This window comes from Atractosteus spatula (genome assembly GCF_055471065.1).
Source record: "Atractosteus spatula isolate fAtrSpa1 chromosome 10 unlocalized genomic scaffold, fAtrSpa1.hap1 SUPER_10_unloc_12, whole genome shotgun sequence".
NCBI lineage: Eukaryota > Metazoa > Chordata > Actinopteri > Semionotiformes > Lepisosteidae > Atractosteus > Atractosteus spatula.
Window position 1 is genome coordinate 545587 of NW_028296615.1, and position 17618 is coordinate 563204.

Here is a 17618-nt window from a genome sequence, read left to right on the forward strand (position 1 = left end):
CTGTGGGCTCTGTGCACTGCCGAAATAGCTCAGTTGGGAGAGCGTTAGACTGAAGATCTAAAGGTCCCTGGTTCGATCCCGGGTTTCGGCATTTTGTTTCATCGCGCCCTTTGTTCCTCTCTCCAGCGCCCCCTGCCTAAAGTGACGCTTCCCTTTCTCAGCCCGAAACGCAAGCGAGACACCAGCAGCGGTCCCTGCAGGTTTCCGTAGTGTAGCGGCTATCACGTTCGCCTAACACGCGAAAGGTCCCCGGTTCGAGACCGGGCGGAAACAGCCTCTTGTTGCACGCTCCTGTACTTCACAGAGGTCTTGAGCGACCGGTCATTTGTTCCCAATGTATTTCCGGTGCCTTCATGCACTCTTGTACCAAACGCACGTTCCTTCTGTACGCGGAGCCGATCATTTGCAATTGGGCTGTGCCGACAGACCAGGACGAGCTCTGTCGGCTCAAAAGCAGCGCAGGACCTGCAAGAACAACAGAAAGATTAGCATCCAGTGAGCCCAAGATCTCATCAAGAATCGGCTCCAGCAACAGGGCTGGGCGCATTGTTCCATTCTCCGACCACTCTCGGTGTAAACAAGTCCCTCCTGGTCTCTGCTTGAAATGCACTTTCCTGCGTTTGCTTTGGTGTAACTGGCTTCCCCTGCATGGGCGAATGTGAAGAAGATCCTGAGTAAGTCGTTGAAGAAAACCGAGAAGAGGTCGGAGTGGCCTCTGTCGTTCATCAACGATCCAGTCAGGCAGTACTCCTCTGTAAAGCGCCGTTCGTTCACATCGATTGGCTTTTTTTTGCCTTCATTCGCGCAAGTAGTAAAAGCAGACGCCCCTATTCTGCCGTGACCCGGATTCGAACCGGGGTTGTTGCGGCCACAACGCAAAGTACTGACCACTATACGATCACGGCGAGTTACCGATACACACATGGTAGGGCGGAAAAGGCTGTGCTCTCTTCGTGTGACCTAATTCGGAAAAGTCCTGACGTTGCATTTCAACTGAGCCCCAGTATACATCGACCCTTCGACACTCTGAGTGACAACTCTCTTGCGTGTTTTCTCATATTTATGTAGTTTGCTTGCATGATGCCCGGAACAGCGGGGTTGTGTGCTCCCATATGGTCTAGCGGTTAGGATTCCTGGTTTTCACCCAGGCGGCCCGGGTTTGACTCCCGGTATGGGAACGTGTCAGTTTTGCCTCCTGCTTTCCAAAAGATCAGCACCGTGTACGAAGGAGCCGCATTAAAACCACTCGAACGTGCAAAACGCGCGAGAAGAGGGGGCGCTTGTTTCCAACCGAAGACTTCTCGCGTGTGAGACGAGCTGATCATCGCTGCAGGAGGTGGGAGGGTTACTCTGGTAGACAGGGCTGACCTTCGGCAATAGGATTTATACTCTCCAAGATGATATTTGCACTTTCTGGAGAGGCGATTTTCTCCACTTCAGTAGCCCGATTTCGTCGATTGCGTGGAGAGGGCTGTAGAATGTGGCGCCGCTTTTCCTGCTCCGTCCATGACAGGCGTGCTGGTCTCTGGAGAGAGAGCACGGTCCATCAGCGCACTCCAATAAAGGCACTGGAAGCAGCTGAATCGCATTGGCGAAGCTCAGCACTGGGCCGCTGGGAAGGGTTTGCTACCGTTTCCGTAGTGTAGTGGTTATCACGTTTGCCTCACACGCGAAGAGTCCCTGGTTCGAAACTGGGCGGAAACAGACCGGCTTCTTTTGTCGCCACGCACAAAAGGGGATTGGGGATTCGCCTAGCGCTGTGATCGCACAGACCCACTCACCTCTTAGTGTGGCGGGATCTGCACAGTGCATGTCGCAGCGCATCCTGCTTTCACTCCAATGCGCGTCCTGATGTACCCCAGTCTCCCGCGTGACAGGTGGGGATAATCACCACTATACTAACGAGGAAGACATCGCTCTCTCCGACCCCCGGCATCGTGTCCCGACCCACCGTGCTGGAAGCCGACGCGTGCTGTGATTTCTTTACGGAGCAGAAATGACAACCGAGGAGCCGAGAGATCATTTCAGCATTTCGCGTCTGAACAGAAAACACAAACGACCAACTCGGAATGACTTGCCTTTGACGCTTATCAAAGCGTTCTTTGTGCATCGAACAGACCCACTCACCTCTTAGTGTGGCGGGATCTGCACAGTGCATGTCGCAGCGCTTCCTGCTTTCACTTCAATGTGCTTTCTGATGTCGAGTCGTGTGCCGTGCGGAGGCTCTGAAAGCGAGAGCAATGAAAAGGTGCACGACGCTGTGAAAGAAAACAGAGAAGTGAAAGGCAGTCCTTTCTCTAAGGAGGTAAAAGAAAAGCTTTCTACTCCCCGTTGGGGAATCGAACCCCGGTCTCCCGCGTGACAGGCGGGGATACTTGCCACTATACTAACGAGGAAGACATCACACCCTTCGATCCCCGGCATCGTGTCCCGACCCAGCGTGCTGGAAGCCGACGCGTGCTGTGATTCCTTTACGGAGCAGAAATGACAACCGAGGAGCCGAGAGATCATTTCAGCATTTCGCGTCTGAACGGAAAACACAAACGACCAACTCGGAATGACTTGCTTTTGACGCTTTTCAAAGCGTTCTTTGTGCACGACGACTGCGCCGCCTAGCAGATACAAATGGGTTGTACAACTCTGAACTAGCAAATGGAAGTGGGCTAAGCCCCCTCTCTTTTAGCCCAGGTTCGATCTCTCTCCCAGAATCACCAGGGCGCACGCACACACACACACCCGTGCCGTTGAAGTGCTCTGCTTCATTTCTAAGGGCAACTCAACATTCACTCCTACCCCGAGAACAGAAAAGACAGCGTCCGCAGCAACAACAGCTCAGGTCTCTGCACAGGAACTAAGCTGCCCCCATCTCCTCTGCTCTGCGGCTCCTGCGGAGTGGAGTCCTGTCTGGAGCCGTGTTTGCAGGCGGCGGCTCCCCGCGCTCTGTCTGTGCGTCGTGTCCAAGAGCTCCTGGGAGGAAGAGAGAGCCCTCCCACTCGGGGGCTTTTCCACGGTCTGTGTGAGGAGGGGCGGGTGTGTCCAGTAGCTTATCGAGCGGAAGCCTGGGGCGGCGGAGAGCTGTGATCGTGCAGACCTTGAGGTGTCACCTCTTTGTCTGCTTTCCCGCCCCCCCTCCGCCCAAGCTCTGCTCCAGAGTAGCCCGGCAACCCCTCACACCTGCACGTGTCACAACCTAAGGTGTGGTCATGAGACACCCATGGGGTGCTGTTCTGTTCTTGCTAATTGTTTCCTGCCCGTCGCAGGCAGGAGTCCATGCGAGGAAGATGCGCTGGACAGAGCTCAGAGGGCGCAGCTGGGTGGCTTTCCTTCTGAGTGACGTTCCTGCAACACTCTCCCGCTCCTCTTGGTGCGCTCATGCCGCTGGAGCAGGTGGCTGTGGGCTCTGTGCACTGCCGAAATAGCTCAGTTGGGAGCGCGTTAGACTGAAGATCTAAAGGTCCCTGGTTCGATCGCGGGTTTCGGCATTTTGTTTCATCGCGCCCTTTGTTCCTCTCTCCAGCGCCCCCTGCCTAAAGTGACGCTTCCCTTTCTCAGCCCGAAACGCAAGCGAGACACCAGCAGCGGTCCCTGCAGGTTTCCGTAGTGTAGCGGCTATCACGTTCGCCTAACACGCGAAAGGTCCCCGGTTCGAGACCGGGCGGAAACAGCCTCTTGTTGCACGCTCCTGTACTTCACAGAGGTCTTGAGCGACCGGTCATTTGTTCCCAATGTATTTCTGGTGCCTTCATGCACTCTTGTACCAAACGCACGTTCTTTCTGTACGCGGAGCCGATCATTTGCAATTGGGCTGTGCCGACAGACCAGGACGAGCTCTGTCGGCTCAAAAGCAGCGCAGGACCTGCAAGAACAACAGAAAGATTAGTATCCAGTGAGCCCAAGATCTCATCAAGAATCGGCTCCAGCAACAGGGCTGGGCGCATTGTTCCATTCTCCGACCACTCTCGGTGTAAACAAGTCTCTCCTGGTCTCTGCTTGAAATGCACTTTCCTGCGTTTGCTTTCGTGTAACTGGCTTCCCCTGCATGGGCGAATGTGAAGAAGATCCTTAGTAAGTCGTTGAAGAAAACCGAGAAGAGGTCGGAGTGGCCTCTGTCGTTCATCAACGATCCAGTCAGGCAGTACTCCTCTGTAAAGCGCCGTTCGTTCACATCGATTGGCTTTCTTTTGCCTTCATTCGCGCAAGTAGTAAAAGTAGACGCCCCTATTCTGCCGTGACCCGGATTCGAACCGGGGTTGTTGCGGCCACAACGCAAAGTACTGACCACTATACGATCACGGCGAGTTACCGATACACACATGGTAGGGCGGAAAAGGCTGTGCTCTCTTCGTGTGACCTAATTCGGAAAAGTCCTGACGTTGCATTTCAACTGAGCCCCAGTATACATCGACCCTTCGACACTCTGAGTGACAACTCTCTTGCGTGTTTTCTCATATTTATGTAGTTTGCTTGCATGATGCCCGGAACAGCGGGGTTGTGTGCTCCCATATGGTCTAGCGGTTAGGATTCCTGGTTTTCACCCAGGCGGCCCGGGTTTGACTCCCGGTATGGGAACGTGTCAGTTTTGCCTCCTGCTTTCCAAAAGATCAGCACCGTGTACGAAGGAGCCGCATTAAAACCACTCGAACGTGCAAAACGCGCGAGAAGAGGGGGCGCTTGTTTCCAACCGAAGACTTCTCGCGTGTGAGACGAGCTGATCATCGCTGCAGGAGGTGGGAGGGTTACTCTGGTAGACAGGGCTGACCTTCGGCAATAGGATTTATACTCTCCAAGATGATATTTGCACTTTCTGGAGAGGCGATTTTCTCCACTTCAGTAGCCCGATTTCGTCGATTGCGTGGAGAGGGCTGTAGAATGTGGCGCCGCTTTTCCTGCTCCGTCCATGACAGGCGTGCTGGTCTCTGGAGAGAGAGCACGGTCCATCAGCGCACTCCAATAAAGGCACTGGAAGCAGCTGAATCGCATTGGCGAAGCTCAGCACTGGGCCGCTGGGAAGGGTTTGCTACCGTTTCCGTAGTGTAGTGGTTATCACGTTTGCCTCCCACGCGAAAAGTCCCTGGTTCGAAACTGGGCGGAAACAGACCGGCTTCTTTTGTCGCCACGCACAAAAGGGGATTGGGGATTCGCCTAGCGCTGTGATCGCACAGACCCACTCACCTCTTAGTGTGGCGGGATCTGCACAGTGCATGTCGCAGCGCATCCTGCTTTCACTCCAATGCGCGTCCTGATGTACCCCAGTCTCCCGCGTGACAGGTGGGGATAATCACCACTATACTAACGAGGAAGACATCACACCCTTCGACCCCCGGCATCGTGTCCCGACCCACCGTGCTGGAAGCCAACGCGTGCTGTGATTCCTTTACGGAGCAGAAATGACAACCGAGGAGCCGAGAGATCATTTCAGCATTTCGCGTCTGAACAGAAAACACAAACGACCAACTCGGAATGACTTGCCTTTGACGCTTATCAAAGCGTTCTTTGTGCATCGAACAGACCCACTCACCTCTTAGTGTGGCGGGATCTGCACAGTGCATGTCGCAGCGCTTCCTGCTTTCACTTCAATGTGCTTTCTGATGTCGAGTCGTGTGCCGTGCGGAGGCTCTGAAAGCGAGAGCAATGAAAAGGTGCACGACGCTGTGAAAGAAAACAGAGAAGTGAAAGGCAGTCCTTTCTCTAAGGAGGTAAAAGAAAAGCTTTCGACTCCCCGTCGGGGAATCGAACCCCGGTCTCCCGCGTGACAGGCGGGGATACTTGCCACTATACTAACGAGGAAGACATCACACCCTTCGATCCCCGGCATCGTGTCCCGACCCAGCGTGCTGGAAGGCGACGCGTGCTGTGATTCCTTTACGGAGCAGAAATGACAACCGAGGAGCCGAGAGATCATTTCAGCATTTCGCGTCTGAACGGAAAACACAAACGACCAACTCGGAATGACTTGCTTTTGACGCTTTTCAAAGCGTTCTTTGTGCACGACGACTGCGCCGCCTAGCAGATACAAATGGGTTGTACAACTCTGAACTAGCAAATGGAAGAGGGCTAAGCCCCCTCTCTTTTAGCCCAGGTTCGATCTGTCTCCCAGAATCACCAGGGCGCACGCACACACACACACCCGTGCCGTTGAAGTGCTCTGCTTCATTTCTAAGGGCAACTCAACATTCACTCCTACCCCGAGAACAGAAAAGACAGCGTCCGCAGCAACAACAGCTCAGGTCTCTGCACAGGAACTAAGCTGCCCCCATCTCCTCTGCTCTGCGGCTCCTGCGGAGTGGAGTCCTGCCTGGAGCCGTGTTTGCAGGCGGCGGCTCCCCGCGCTCTGTCTGTGCGTCGTGTCCAAGAGCTCCTGGGAGGAAGAGAGAGCCCTCCCACTCGGGTGCTTTTCCACGGTCTGTGTGAGGAGGGGCGGGTGTGTCCAGTAGCTTATCGAGCGGAAGCCTGGGGCGGCGGAGAGCTGTGATCGTGCAGACCTTGAGGTGTCACCTCTTTGTCTGCTTTCCCGCCCCCCCTCCGCCCAAGCTCTGCTCCAGAGTAGCCCGGCAACCCCTCACACCTGCACGTGTCACAACCTAAGGTGTGGTCATGAGACACCCATGGGGTGCTGTTCTGTTCTTGCTAATTGTTTCCTGCCCGTCGCAGGCAGGAGTCCATGCGAGGAAGATGCGCTGGACAGAGCTCAGAGGGCGCAGCTGGGTGGCTTTCCTTCTGAGTGACGTTCCTGCAACACTCTCCCGCTCCTCTTGGTGCGCTCATGCCGCTGGAGCAGGTGGCTGTGGGCTCTGTGCACTGCCGAAATAGCTCAGTTGGGAGAGCGTTAGACTGAAGATCTAAAGGTCCCTGGTTCGATCCCGGGTTTCGGCATTTTGTTTCATCGCGCCCTTTGTTCCTCTCTCCAGCGCCCCCTGCCTAAAGTGACGCTTCCCTTTCTCAGCCCGAAACGCAAGCGAGACACCAGCAGCGGTCCCTGCAGGTTTCCGTAGTGTAGCGGCTATCACGTTCGCCTAACACGCGAAAGGTCCCCGGTTCGAGACCGGGCGGAAACAGCCTCTTGTTGCACGCTCCTGTACTTCACAGAGGTCTTGAGCGACCGGTCATTTGTTCCCAATGTATTTCCGGTGCCTTCATGCACTCTTGTACCAAACGCACGTTCCTTCTGTACGCGGAGCCGATCATTTGCAATTGGGCTGTGCCGACAGACCAGGACGAGCTCTGTCGGCTCAAAAGCAGCGCAGGACCTGCAAGAACAACAGAAAGATTAGCATCCAGTGAGCCCAAGATCTCATCAAGAATCGGCTCCAGCAACAGGGCTGGGCGCATTGTTCCATTCTCCGACCACTCTCGGTGTAAACAAGTCCCTCCTGGTCTCTGCTTGAAATGCACTTTCCTGCGTTTGCTTTGGTGTAACTGGCTTCCCCTGCATGGGCGAATGTGAAGAAGATCCTTAGTAAGTCGTTGAAGAAAACCGAGAAGAGGTCGGCGTGGCCTCTGTCGTTCATCAACGATCCAGTCAGGCAGTACTCCTCTGTAAAGCGCCGTTCGTTCACATCGATTGGCTTTTTTTTGCCTTCATTCGCGCAAGTAGTAAAAGCAGACGCCCCTATTCTGCCGTGACCCGGATTCGAACCGGGGTTGTTGCGGCCACAACGCAAAGTACTGACCACTATACGATCACGGCGAGTTACCGATACACACATGGTAGGGCGGAAAAGGCTGTGCTCTCTTCGTGTGACCTAATTCGGAAAAGTCCTGACGTTGCATTTCAACTGAGCCCCAGTATACATCGACCGTTCGACACTCTGAGTGACAACTCTCTTGCGTGTTTTCTCATATTTATGTAGTTTGCTTGCATGATGCCCGGAACAGCGGGGTTGTGTGCTCCCATATGGTCTAGCGGTTAGGATTCCTGGTTTTCACCCAGGCGGCCCGGGTTTGACTCCCGGTATGGGAACGTGTCAGTTTTGCCTCCTGCTTTCCAAAAGATCAGCACCGTGTACGAAGGAGCCGCATTAAAACCACTCGAACGTGCAAAACGCGCGAGAAGAGGGGGCGCTTGTTTCCAACCGAAGACTTCTCGCGTGTGAGACGAGCTGATCATCGCTGCAGGAGGTGGGAGGGTTACTCTGGTAGACAGGGCTGACCTTCGGCAATAGGATTTATACTCTCCAAGATGATATTTGCACTTTCTGGAGAGGCGATTTTCTCCACTTCAGTAGCCCGATTTCGTCGATTGCGTGGAGAGGGCTGTAGAATGTGGCGCCGCTTTTCCTGCTCCGTCCATGACAGGCGTGCTGGTCTCTGGAGAGAGAGCACGGTCCATCAGCGCACTCCAATAAAGGCACTGGAAGCAGCTGAATCGCATTGGCGAAGCTCAGCACTGGGCCGCTGGGAAGGGTTTGCTACCGTTTCCGTAGTGTAGTGGTTATCACGTTTGCCTCCCACGCGAAAAGTCCCTGGTTCGAAACTGGGCGGAAACAGACCGGCTCCTTTTGTCGCCACGCACAAAAGGGGATTGGGGATTCGCCTAGCGCTGTGATCGCACAGACCCACTCACCTCTTAGTGTGGCGGGATCTGCACAGTGCATGTCGCAGCGCATCCTGCTTTCACTCCAATGCGCGTCCTGATGTACCCCAGTCTCCCGCGTGACAGGTGGGGATAATCACCACTATACTAACGAGGAAGACATCGCTCTCTCCGACCCCCGGCATCGTGTCCCGACCCACCGTGCTGGAAGCCGACGCGTGCTGTGATTTCTTTACGGAGCAGAAATGACAACCGAGGAGCCGAGAGATCATTTCAGCATTTCGCGTCTGAACAGAAAACACAAACGACCAACTCGGAATGACTTGCCTTTGACGCTTATCAAAGCGTTCTTTGTGCATCGAACAGACCCATTCACCTCTTAGTGTGGCGGGATCTGCACAGTGCATGTCGCAGCGCTTCCTGCTTTCACTTCAATGTGCTTTCTGATGTCGAGTCGTGTGCCGTGCGGAGGCTCTGAAAGCGAGAGCAATGAAAAGGTGCACGACGCTGTGAAAGAAAACAGAGAAGTGAAAGGCAGTCCTTTCTCAAAGGAGGTAAAAGGAAAGCTTTCTACTCCCCGTCGGGGAATCGAACCCCGGTCTCCCGCGTGACAGGCGGGGATACTTGCCACTATACTAACGAGGAAGACATCACACCCTTCGATCCCCGGCATCGTGTCCCGACCCACCGTGCTGGAAGCCGACGCGTGCTGTGATTTCTTTACGGAGCAGAAATGACAACCGAGGAGCCGAGAGATCATTTCAGCATTTCGCGTCTGAACAGAAAACACAAACGACCAACTCGGAATGACTTGCCTTTGACGCTTATCAAAGCGTTCTTTGTGCATCGAACAGACCCACTCACCTCTTAGTGTGGCGGGATCTGCACAGTGCATGTCGCAGCGCTTCCTGCTTTCACTTCAATGTGCTTTCTGATGTCGAGTCGTGTGCCGTGCGGAGGCTCTGAAAGCGAGAGCAATGAAAAGGTGCACGACGCTGTGAAAGAAAACAGAGAAGTGAAAGGCAGTCCTTTCTCTAAGGAGGTAAAAGAAAAGCTTTCGACTCCCCGTCGGGGAATCGAACCCCGGTCTCCCGCGTGACAGGCGGGGATACTTGCCACTATACTAACGAGGAAGACATCACACCCTTCGATCCCCGGCATCGTGTCCCGACCCAGCGTGCTGGAAGGCGACGCGTGCTGTGATTCCTTTACGGAGCAGAAATGACAACCGAGGAGCCGAGAGATCATTTCAGCATTTCGCGTCTGAACGGAAAACACAAACGACCAACTCGGAATGACTTGCTTTTGACGCTTTTCAAAGCGTTCTTTGTGCACGACGACTGCGCCGCCTAGCAGATACAAATGGGTTGTACAACTCTGAACTAGCAAATGGAAGAGGGCTAAGCCCCCTCTCTTTTAGCCCAGGTTCGATCTGTCTCCCAGAATCACCAGGGCGCACGCACACACACACACCCGTGCCGTTGAAGTGCTCTGCTTCATTTCTAAGGGCAACTCAACATTCACTCCTACCCCGAGAACAGAAAAGACAGCGTCCGCAGCAACAACAGCTCAGGTCTCTGCACAGGAACTAAGCTGCCCCCATCTCCTCTGCTCTGCGGCTCCTGCGGAGTGGAGTCCTGCCTGGAGCCGTGTTTGCAGGCGGCGGCTCCCCGCGCTCTGTCTGTGCGTCGTGTCCAAGAGCTCCTGGGAGGAAGAGAGAGCCCTCCCACTCGGGTGCTTTTCCACGGTCTGTGTGAGGAGGGGCGGGTGTGTCCAGTAGCTTATCGAGCGGAAGCCTGGGGCGGCGGAGAGCTGTGATCGTGCAGACCTTGAGGTGTCACCTCTTTGTCTGCTTTCCCGCCCCCCCTCCGCCCAAGCTCTGCTCCAGAGTAGCCCGGCAACCCCTCACACCTGCACGTGTCACAACCTAAGGTGTGGTCATGAGACACCCATGGGGTGCTGTTCTGTTCTTGCTAATTGTTTCCTGCCCGTCGCAGGCAGGAGTCCATGCGAGGAAGATGCGCTGGACAGAGCTCAGAGGGCGCAGCTGGGTGGCTTTCCTTCTGAGTGACGTTCCTGCAACACTCTCCCGCTCCTCTTGGTGCGCTCATGCCGCTGGAGCAGGTGGCTGTGGGCTCTGTGCACTGCCGAAATAGCTCAGTTGGGAGAGCGTTAGACTGAAGATCTAAAGGTCCCTGGTTCGATCCCGGGTTTCGGCATTTTGTTTCATCGCGCCCTTTGTTCCTCTCTCCAGCGCCCCCTGCCTAAAGTGACGCTTCCCTTTCTCAGCCCGAAACGCAAGCGAGACACCAGCAGCGGTCCCTGCAGGTTTCCGTAGTGTAGCGGCTATCACGTTCGCCTAACACGCGAAAGGTCCCCGGTTCGAGACCGGGCGGAAACAGCCTCTTGTTGCACGCTCCTGTACTTCACAGAGGTCTTGAGCGACCGGTCATTTGTTCCCAATGTATTTCCGGTGCCTTCATGCACTCTTGTACCAAACGCACGTTCCTTCTGTACGCGGAGCCGATCATTTGCAATTGGGCTGTGCCGACAGACCAGGACGAGCTCTGTCGGCTCAAAAGCAGCGCAGGACCTGCAAGAACAACAGAAAGATTAGCATCCAGTGAGCCCAAGATCTCATCAAGAATCGGCTCCAGCAACAGGGCTGGGCGCATTGTTCCATTCTCCGACCACTCTCGGTGTAAACAAGTCCCTCCTGGTCTCTGCTTGAAATGCACTTTCCTGCGTTTGCTTTGGTGTAACTGGCTTCCCCTGCATGGGCGAATGTGAAGAAGATCCTTAGTAAGTCGTTGAAGAAAACCGAGAAGAGGTCGGCGTGGCCTCTGTCGTTCATCAACGATCCAGTCAGGCAGTACTCCTCTGTAAAGCGCCGTTCGTTCACATCGATTGGCTTTTTTTTGCCTTCATTCGCGCAAGTAGTAAAAGCAGACGCCCCTATTCTGCCGTGACCCGGATTCGAACCGGGGTTGTTGCGGCCACAACGCAAAGTACTGACCACTATACGATCACGGCGAGTTACCGATACACACATGGTAGGGCGGAAAAGGCTGTGCTCTCTTCGTGTGACCTAATTCGGAAAAGTCCTGACGTTGCATTTCAACTGAGCCCCAGTATACATCGACCGTTCGACACTCTGAGTGACAACTCTCTTGCGTGTTTTCTCATATTTATGTAGTTTGCTTGCATGATGCCCGGAACAGCGGGGTTGTGTGCTCCCATATGGTCTAGCGGTTAGGATTCCTGGTTTTCACCCAGGCGGCCCGGGTTTGACTCCCGGTATGGGAACGTGTCAGTTTTGCCTCCTGCTTTCCAAAAGATCAGCACCGTGTACGAAGGAGCCGCATTAAAACCACTCGAACGTGCAAAACGCGCGAGAAGAGGGGGCGCTTGTTTCCAACCGAAGACTTCTCGCGTGTGAGACGAGCTGATCATCGCTGCAGGAGGTGGGAGGGTTACTCTGGTAGACAGGGCTGACCTTCGGCAATAGGATTTATACTCTCCAAGATGATATTTGCACTTTCTGGAGAGGCGATTTTCTCCACTTCAGTAGCCCGATTTCGTCGATTGCGTGGAGAGGGCTGTAGAATGTGGCGCCGCTTTTCCTGCTCCGTCCATGACAGGCGTGCTGGTCTCTGGAGAGAGAGCACGGTCCATCAGCGCACTCCAATAAAGGCACTGGAAGCAGCTGAATCGCATTGGCGAAGCTCAGCACTGGGCCGCTGGGAAGGGTTTGCTACCGTTTCCGTAGTGTAGTGGTTATCACGTTTGCCTCCCACGCGAAAAGTCCCTGGTTCGAAACTGGGCGGAAACAGACCGGCTCCTTTTGTCGCCACGCACAAAAGGGGATTGGGGATTCGCCTAGCGCTGTGATCGCACAGACCCACTCACCTCTTAGTGTGGCGGGATCTGCACAGTGCATGTCGCAGCGCATCCTGCTTTCACTCCAATGCGCGTCCTGATGTACCCCAGTCTCCCGCGTGACAGGTGGGGATAATCACCACTATACTAACGAGGAAGACATCACACCCTTCGATCCCCGGCATCGTGTCCCGACCCACCGTGCTGGAAGCCGACGCGTGCTGTGATTTCTTTACGGAGCAGAAATGACAACCGAGGAGCCGAGAGATCATTTCAGCATTTCGCGTCTGAACAGAAAACACAAACGACCAACTCGGAATGACTTGCCTTTGACGCTTATCAAAGCGTTCTTTGTGCATCGAACAGACCCATTCACCTCTTAGTGTGGCGGGATCTGCACAGTGCATGTCGCAGCGCTTCCTGCTTTCACTTCAATGTGCTTTCTGATGTCGAGTCGTGTGCCGTGCGGAGGCTCTGAAAGCGAGAGCAATGAAAAGGTGCACGACGCTGTGAAAGAAAACAGAGAAGTGAAAGGCAGTCCTTTCTCTAAGGAGGTAAAAGAAAAGCTTTCTACTCCCCGTCGGGGAATCGAACCCCGGTCTCACGCGTGACAGGCGGGGATACTTGCCACTATACTAACGAGGAAGACATCACACCCTTCGATCCCCGGCATCGTGTCCCGACCCAGCGTGCTGGAAGGCGACGCGTGCTGTGATTCCTTTACGGAGCAGAAATGACAACCGAGGAGCCGAGAGATCATTTCAGCATTTCGCGTCTGAACGGAAAACACAAACGACCAACTCGGAATGACTTGCTTTTGACGCTTTTCAAAGCGTTCTTTGTGCACGACGACTGCGCCGCCTAGCAGATACAAATGGGTTGTACAACTCTGAACTAGCAAATGGAAGAGGGCTAAGCCCCCTCTCTTTTAGCCCAGGTTCGATCTGTCTCCCAGAATCACCAGGGCGCACGCACACACACACACCCGTGCCGTTGAAGTGCTCTGCTTCATTTCTAAGGGCAACTCAACATTCACTCCTACCCCGAGAACAGAAAAGACAGCGTCCGCAGCAACAACAGCTCAGGTCTCTGCACAGGAACTAAGCTGCCCCCATCTCCTCTGCTCTGCGGCTCCTGCGGAGTGGAGTCCTGCCTGGAGCCGTGTTTGCAGGCGGCGGCTCCCCGCGCTCTGTCTGTGCGTCGTGTCCAAGAGCTCCTGGGAGGAAGAGAGAGCCCTCCCACTCGGGTGCTTTTCCACGGTCTGTGTGAGGAGGGGCGGGTGTGTCCAGTAGCTTATCGAGCGGAAGCCTGGGGCGGCGGAGAGCTGTGATCGTGCAGACCTTGAGGTGTCACCTCTTTGTCTGCTTTCCCGCCCCCCCTCCGCCCAAGCTCTGCTCCAGAGTAGCCCGGCAACCCCTCACACCTGCACGTGTCACAACCTAAGGTGTGGTCATGAGACACCCATGGGGTGCTGTTCTGTTCTTGCTAATTGTTTCCTGCCCGTCGCAGGCAGGAGTCCATGCGAGGAAGATGCGCTGGACAGAGCTCAGAGGGCGCAGCTGGGTGGCTTTCCTTCTGAGTGACGTTCCTGCAACACTCTCCCGCTCCTCTTGGTGCGCTCATGCCGCTGGAGCAGGTGGCTGTGGGCTCTGTGCACTGCCGAAATAGCTCAGTTGGGAGAGCGTTAGACTGAAGATCTAAAGGTCCCTGGTTCGATCCCGGGTTTCGGCATTTTGTTTCATCGCGCCCTTTGTTCCTCTCTCCAGCGCCCCCTGCCTAAAGTGACGCTTCCCTTTTTCAGCCCGAAACGCAAGCGAGACACCAGCAGCGGTCCCTGCAGGTTTCCGTAGTGTAGCGGCGATCACGTTCGCCTAACACGCGAAAGGTCCCCGGTTCGAGACCGGGCGGAAACAGCCTCTTGTTGCACGCTCCTGTACTTCACAGAGGTCTTGAGCGACCGGTCATTTGTTCCCAATGTATTTCCGGTGCCTTCATGCACTCTTGTACCAAACGCACGTTCCTTCTGTACGCGGAGCCGATCATTTGCAATTGGGCTGTGCCGACAGACCAGGACGAGCTCTGTCGGCTCAAAAGCAGCGCAGGACCTGCAAGAACAACAGAAAGATTAGCATCCAGTGAGCCCAAGATCTCATCAAGAATCGGCTCCAGCAACAGGGCTGGGCGCATTGTTCCATTCTCCGACCACTCTCGGTGTAAACAAGTCCCTCCTGGTCTCTGCTTGAAATGCACTTTCCTGCGTTTGCTTTGGTGTAACTGGCTTCCCCTGCATGGGCGAATGTGAAGAAGATCCTTAGTAAGTCGTTGAAGAAAACCGAGAAGAGGTCGGAGTGGCCTCTGTCGTTCATCAACGATCCAGTCAGGCAGTACTCCTCTGTAAAGCGCCGTTCGTTCACATCGATTGGCTTTTTTTTGCCTTCATTCGCGCAAGTAGTAAAAGCAGACGCCCCTATTCTGCCGTGACCCGGATTCGAACCGGGGTTGTTGCGGCCACAACGCAAAGTACTGACCACTATACGATCACGGCGAGTTACCGATACACACATGGTAGGGCGGAAAAGGCTGTGCTCTCTTCGTGTGACCTAATTCGGAAAAGTCCTGACGTTGCATTTCAACTGAGCCCCAGTATACATCGACCGTTCGACACTCTGAGTGACAACTCTCTTGCGTGTTTTCTCATATTTATGTAGTTTGCTTGCATGATGCCCGGAACAGCGGGGTTGTGTGCTCCCATATGGTCTAGCGGTTAGGATTCCTGGTTTTCACCCAGGCGGCCCGGGTTTGACTCCCGGTATGGGAACGTGTCAGTTTTGCCTCCTGCTTTCCAAAAGATCAGCACCGTGTACGAAGGAGCCGCATTAAAACCACTCGAACGTGCAAAACGCGCGAGAAGAGGGGGCGCTTGTTTCCAACCGAAGACTTCTCGCGTGTGAGACGAGCTGATCATCGCTGCAGGAGGTGGGAGGGTTACTCTGGTAGACAGGGCTGACCTTCGGCAATAGGATTTATACTCTCCAAGATGATATTTGCACTTTCTGGAGAGGCGATTTTCTCCACTTCAGTAGCCCGATTTCGTCGATTGCGTGGAGAGGGCTGTAGAATGTGGCGCCGCTTTTCCTGCTCCGTCCATGACAGGCGTGCTGGTCTCTGGAGAGAGAGCACGGTCCATCAGCGCACTCCAATAAAGGCACTGGAAGCAGCTGAATCGCATTGGCGAAGCTCAGCACTGGGCCGCTGGGAAGGGTTTGCTACCGTTTCCGTAGTGTAGTGGTTATCACGTTTGCCTCCCACGCGAAAAGTCCCTGGTTCGAAACTGGGCGGAAACAGACCGGCTCCTTTTGTCGCCACGCACAAAAGGGGATTGGGGATTCGCCTAGCGCTGTGATCGCACAGACCCACTCACCTCTTAGTGTGGCGGGATCTGCACAGTGCATGTCGCAGCGCATCCTGCTTTCACTCCAATGCGCGTCCTGATGTACCCCAGTCTCCCGCGTGACAGGTGGGGATAATCACCACTATACTAACGAGGAAGACATCGCTCTCTCCGACCCCCGGCATCGTGTCCCGACCCACCGTGCTGGAAGCCGACGCGTGCTGTGATTTCTTTACGGAGCAGAAATGACAACCGAGGAGCCGAGAGATCATTTCAGCATTTCGCGTCTGAACAGAAAACACAAACGACCAACTCGGAATGACTTGCCTTTGACGCTTATCAAAGCGTTCTTTGTGCATCGAACAGACCCATTCACCTCTTAGTGTGGCGGGATCTGCACAGTGCATGTCGCAGCGCTTCCTGCTTTCACTTCAATGTGCTTTCTGATGTCGAGTCGTGTGCCGTGCGGAGGCTCTGAAAGCGAGAGCAATGAAAAGGTGCACGACGCTGTGAAAGAAAACAGAGAAGTGAAAGGCAGTCCTTTCTCTAAGGAGGTAAAAGAAAAGCTTTCTACTCCCCGTCGGGGAATCGAACCCCGGTCTCCCGCGTGACAGGCGGGGATACTTGCCACTATACTAACGAGGAAGACATCACACCCTTCGATCCCCGGCATCGTGTCCCGACCCAGCGTGCTGGAAGGCGACGCGTGCTGTGATTCCTTTACGGAGCAGAAATGACAACCGAGGAGCCGAGAGATCATTTCAGCATTTCGCGTCTGAACGGAAAACACAAACGACCAACTCGGAATGACTTGCTTTTGACGCTTTTCAAAGCGTTCTTTGTGCACGACGACTGCGCCGCCTAGCAGATACAAATGGGTTGTACAACTCTGAACTAGCAAATGGAAGTGGGCTAAGCCCCCTCTCTTTTAGCCCAGGTTCGATCTGTCTCCCAGAATCACCAGGGCGCACGCACACACACACACCCGTGCCGTTGAAGTGCTCTGCTTCATTTCTAAGGGCAACTCAACATTCACTCCTACCCCGAGAACAGAAAAGACAGCGTCCGCAGCAACAACAGCTCAGGTCTCTGCACAGGAACTAAGCTGCCCCCATCTCCTCTGCTCTGCGGCTCCTGCGGAGTGGAGTCCTGTCTGGAGCCGTGTTTGCAGGCGGCGGCTCCCCGCGCTCTGTCTGTGCGTCGTGTCCAAGAGCTCCTGGGAGGAAGAGAGAGCCCTCCCACTCGGGGGCTTTTCCACGGTCTGTGTGAGGAGGGGCGGGTGTGTCCAGTAGCTTATCGAGCGGAAGCCTGGGGCGGTGGAGAGCTGTGATCGTGCAGACCTTGAGGTGTCACCTCTTTGTCTGCTTTCCCGCCCCCCCTCCGCCCAAGCTCTGCTCCAGAGTAGCCCGGCAACCCCTCACACCTGCACGTGTCACAACCTAAGGTGTGGTCATGAGACACCCATGGGGTGCTGTTCTGTTCTTGCTAATTGTTTCCTGCCCGTCGCAGGCAGGAGTCCATGCGAGGAAGATGCGCTGGACAGAGCTCAGAGGGCGCAGCTGGGTGGCTTTCCTTCTGAGTGACGTTCCTGCAACACTCTCCCGCTCCTCTTGGTGCGCTCATGCCGCTGGAGCAGGTGGCTGTGGGCTCTGTGCACTGCCGAAATAGCTCAGTTGGGAGCGCGTTAGACTGAAGATCTAAAGGTCCCTGGTTCGATCGCGGGTTTCGGCATTTGTTCCTCTCTCCAGCGCCCCCTGCCTAAAGTGACGCTTCCCTTTCTCAGCCCGAAACGCAAGCGAGACACCAGCAGCGGTC

The 17618-nt window shown here is 54.9% G+C and overlaps 17 non-coding genes across 17 annotated transcripts; 13 read left to right on the plus strand and 4 right to left on the minus strand.

Moving 5' to 3' along the window:
- The first annotated feature begins 18 nt into the window (after positions 1-18).
- trnaf-gaa (transfer RNA phenylalanine (anticodon GAA)) lies at positions 19-91 on the plus strand. The gene has a single exon. It is a non-coding gene; the product is annotated as a tRNA-Phe (tRNA).
- A 109-nt stretch (positions 92-200) lies between these two features.
- On the plus strand, positions 201-273 carry trnav-aac (transfer RNA valine (anticodon AAC)). Its single transcript has one exon. It is a non-coding gene; the product is annotated as a tRNA-Val (tRNA).
- Positions 274-3591: 3318 nt separating this feature from the next.
- On the plus strand, positions 3592-3664 carry trnav-aac (transfer RNA valine (anticodon AAC)). Its single transcript has one exon. It is a non-coding gene; the product is annotated as a tRNA-Val (tRNA).
- A 1358-nt stretch (positions 3665-5022) lies between these two features.
- On the plus strand, positions 5023-5095 carry trnag-ccc (transfer RNA glycine (anticodon CCC)). The gene has a single exon. It is a non-coding gene; the product is annotated as a tRNA-Gly (tRNA).
- A 620-nt stretch (positions 5096-5715) lies between these two features.
- On the minus strand, positions 5716-5787 carry trnad-guc (transfer RNA aspartic acid (anticodon GUC)). Its single transcript has one exon. It is a non-coding gene; the product is annotated as a tRNA-Asp (tRNA).
- Positions 5788-6800: 1013 nt separating this feature from the next.
- On the plus strand, positions 6801-6873 carry trnaf-gaa (transfer RNA phenylalanine (anticodon GAA)). Its single transcript has one exon. It is a non-coding gene; the product is annotated as a tRNA-Phe (tRNA).
- Positions 6874-6982: 109 nt separating this feature from the next.
- On the plus strand, positions 6983-7055 carry trnav-aac (transfer RNA valine (anticodon AAC)). Its single transcript has one exon. It is a non-coding gene; the product is annotated as a tRNA-Val (tRNA).
- Positions 7056-8413: 1358 nt separating this feature from the next.
- trnag-ccc (transfer RNA glycine (anticodon CCC)) lies at positions 8414-8486 on the plus strand. Its single transcript has one exon. It is a non-coding gene; the product is annotated as a tRNA-Gly (tRNA).
- A 620-nt stretch (positions 8487-9106) lies between these two features.
- trnad-guc (transfer RNA aspartic acid (anticodon GUC)) lies at positions 9107-9178 on the minus strand. Its single transcript has one exon. It is a non-coding gene; the product is annotated as a tRNA-Asp (tRNA).
- Positions 9179-9594: 416 nt separating this feature from the next.
- Positions 9595-9666, minus strand: trnad-guc (transfer RNA aspartic acid (anticodon GUC)). The gene has a single exon. It is a non-coding gene; the product is annotated as a tRNA-Asp (tRNA).
- Positions 9667-10679: 1013 nt separating this feature from the next.
- Positions 10680-10752, plus strand: trnaf-gaa (transfer RNA phenylalanine (anticodon GAA)). Its single transcript has one exon. It is a non-coding gene; the product is annotated as a tRNA-Phe (tRNA).
- A 109-nt stretch (positions 10753-10861) lies between these two features.
- trnav-aac (transfer RNA valine (anticodon AAC)) lies at positions 10862-10934 on the plus strand. The gene has a single exon. It is a non-coding gene; the product is annotated as a tRNA-Val (tRNA).
- Positions 10935-12292: 1358 nt separating this feature from the next.
- Positions 12293-12365, plus strand: trnag-ccc (transfer RNA glycine (anticodon CCC)). Its single transcript has one exon. It is a non-coding gene; the product is annotated as a tRNA-Gly (tRNA).
- Positions 12366-14070: 1705 nt separating this feature from the next.
- Positions 14071-14143, plus strand: trnaf-gaa (transfer RNA phenylalanine (anticodon GAA)). The gene has a single exon. It is a non-coding gene; the product is annotated as a tRNA-Phe (tRNA).
- A 109-nt stretch (positions 14144-14252) lies between these two features.
- On the plus strand, positions 14253-14325 carry trnav-aac (transfer RNA valine (anticodon AAC)). Its single transcript has one exon. It is a non-coding gene; the product is annotated as a tRNA-Val (tRNA).
- A 1358-nt stretch (positions 14326-15683) lies between these two features.
- Positions 15684-15756, plus strand: trnag-ccc (transfer RNA glycine (anticodon CCC)). The gene has a single exon. It is a non-coding gene; the product is annotated as a tRNA-Gly (tRNA).
- A 620-nt stretch (positions 15757-16376) lies between these two features.
- trnad-guc (transfer RNA aspartic acid (anticodon GUC)) lies at positions 16377-16448 on the minus strand. Its single transcript has one exon. It is a non-coding gene; the product is annotated as a tRNA-Asp (tRNA).
- Positions 16449-17618: the final 1170 nt, after the last annotated feature.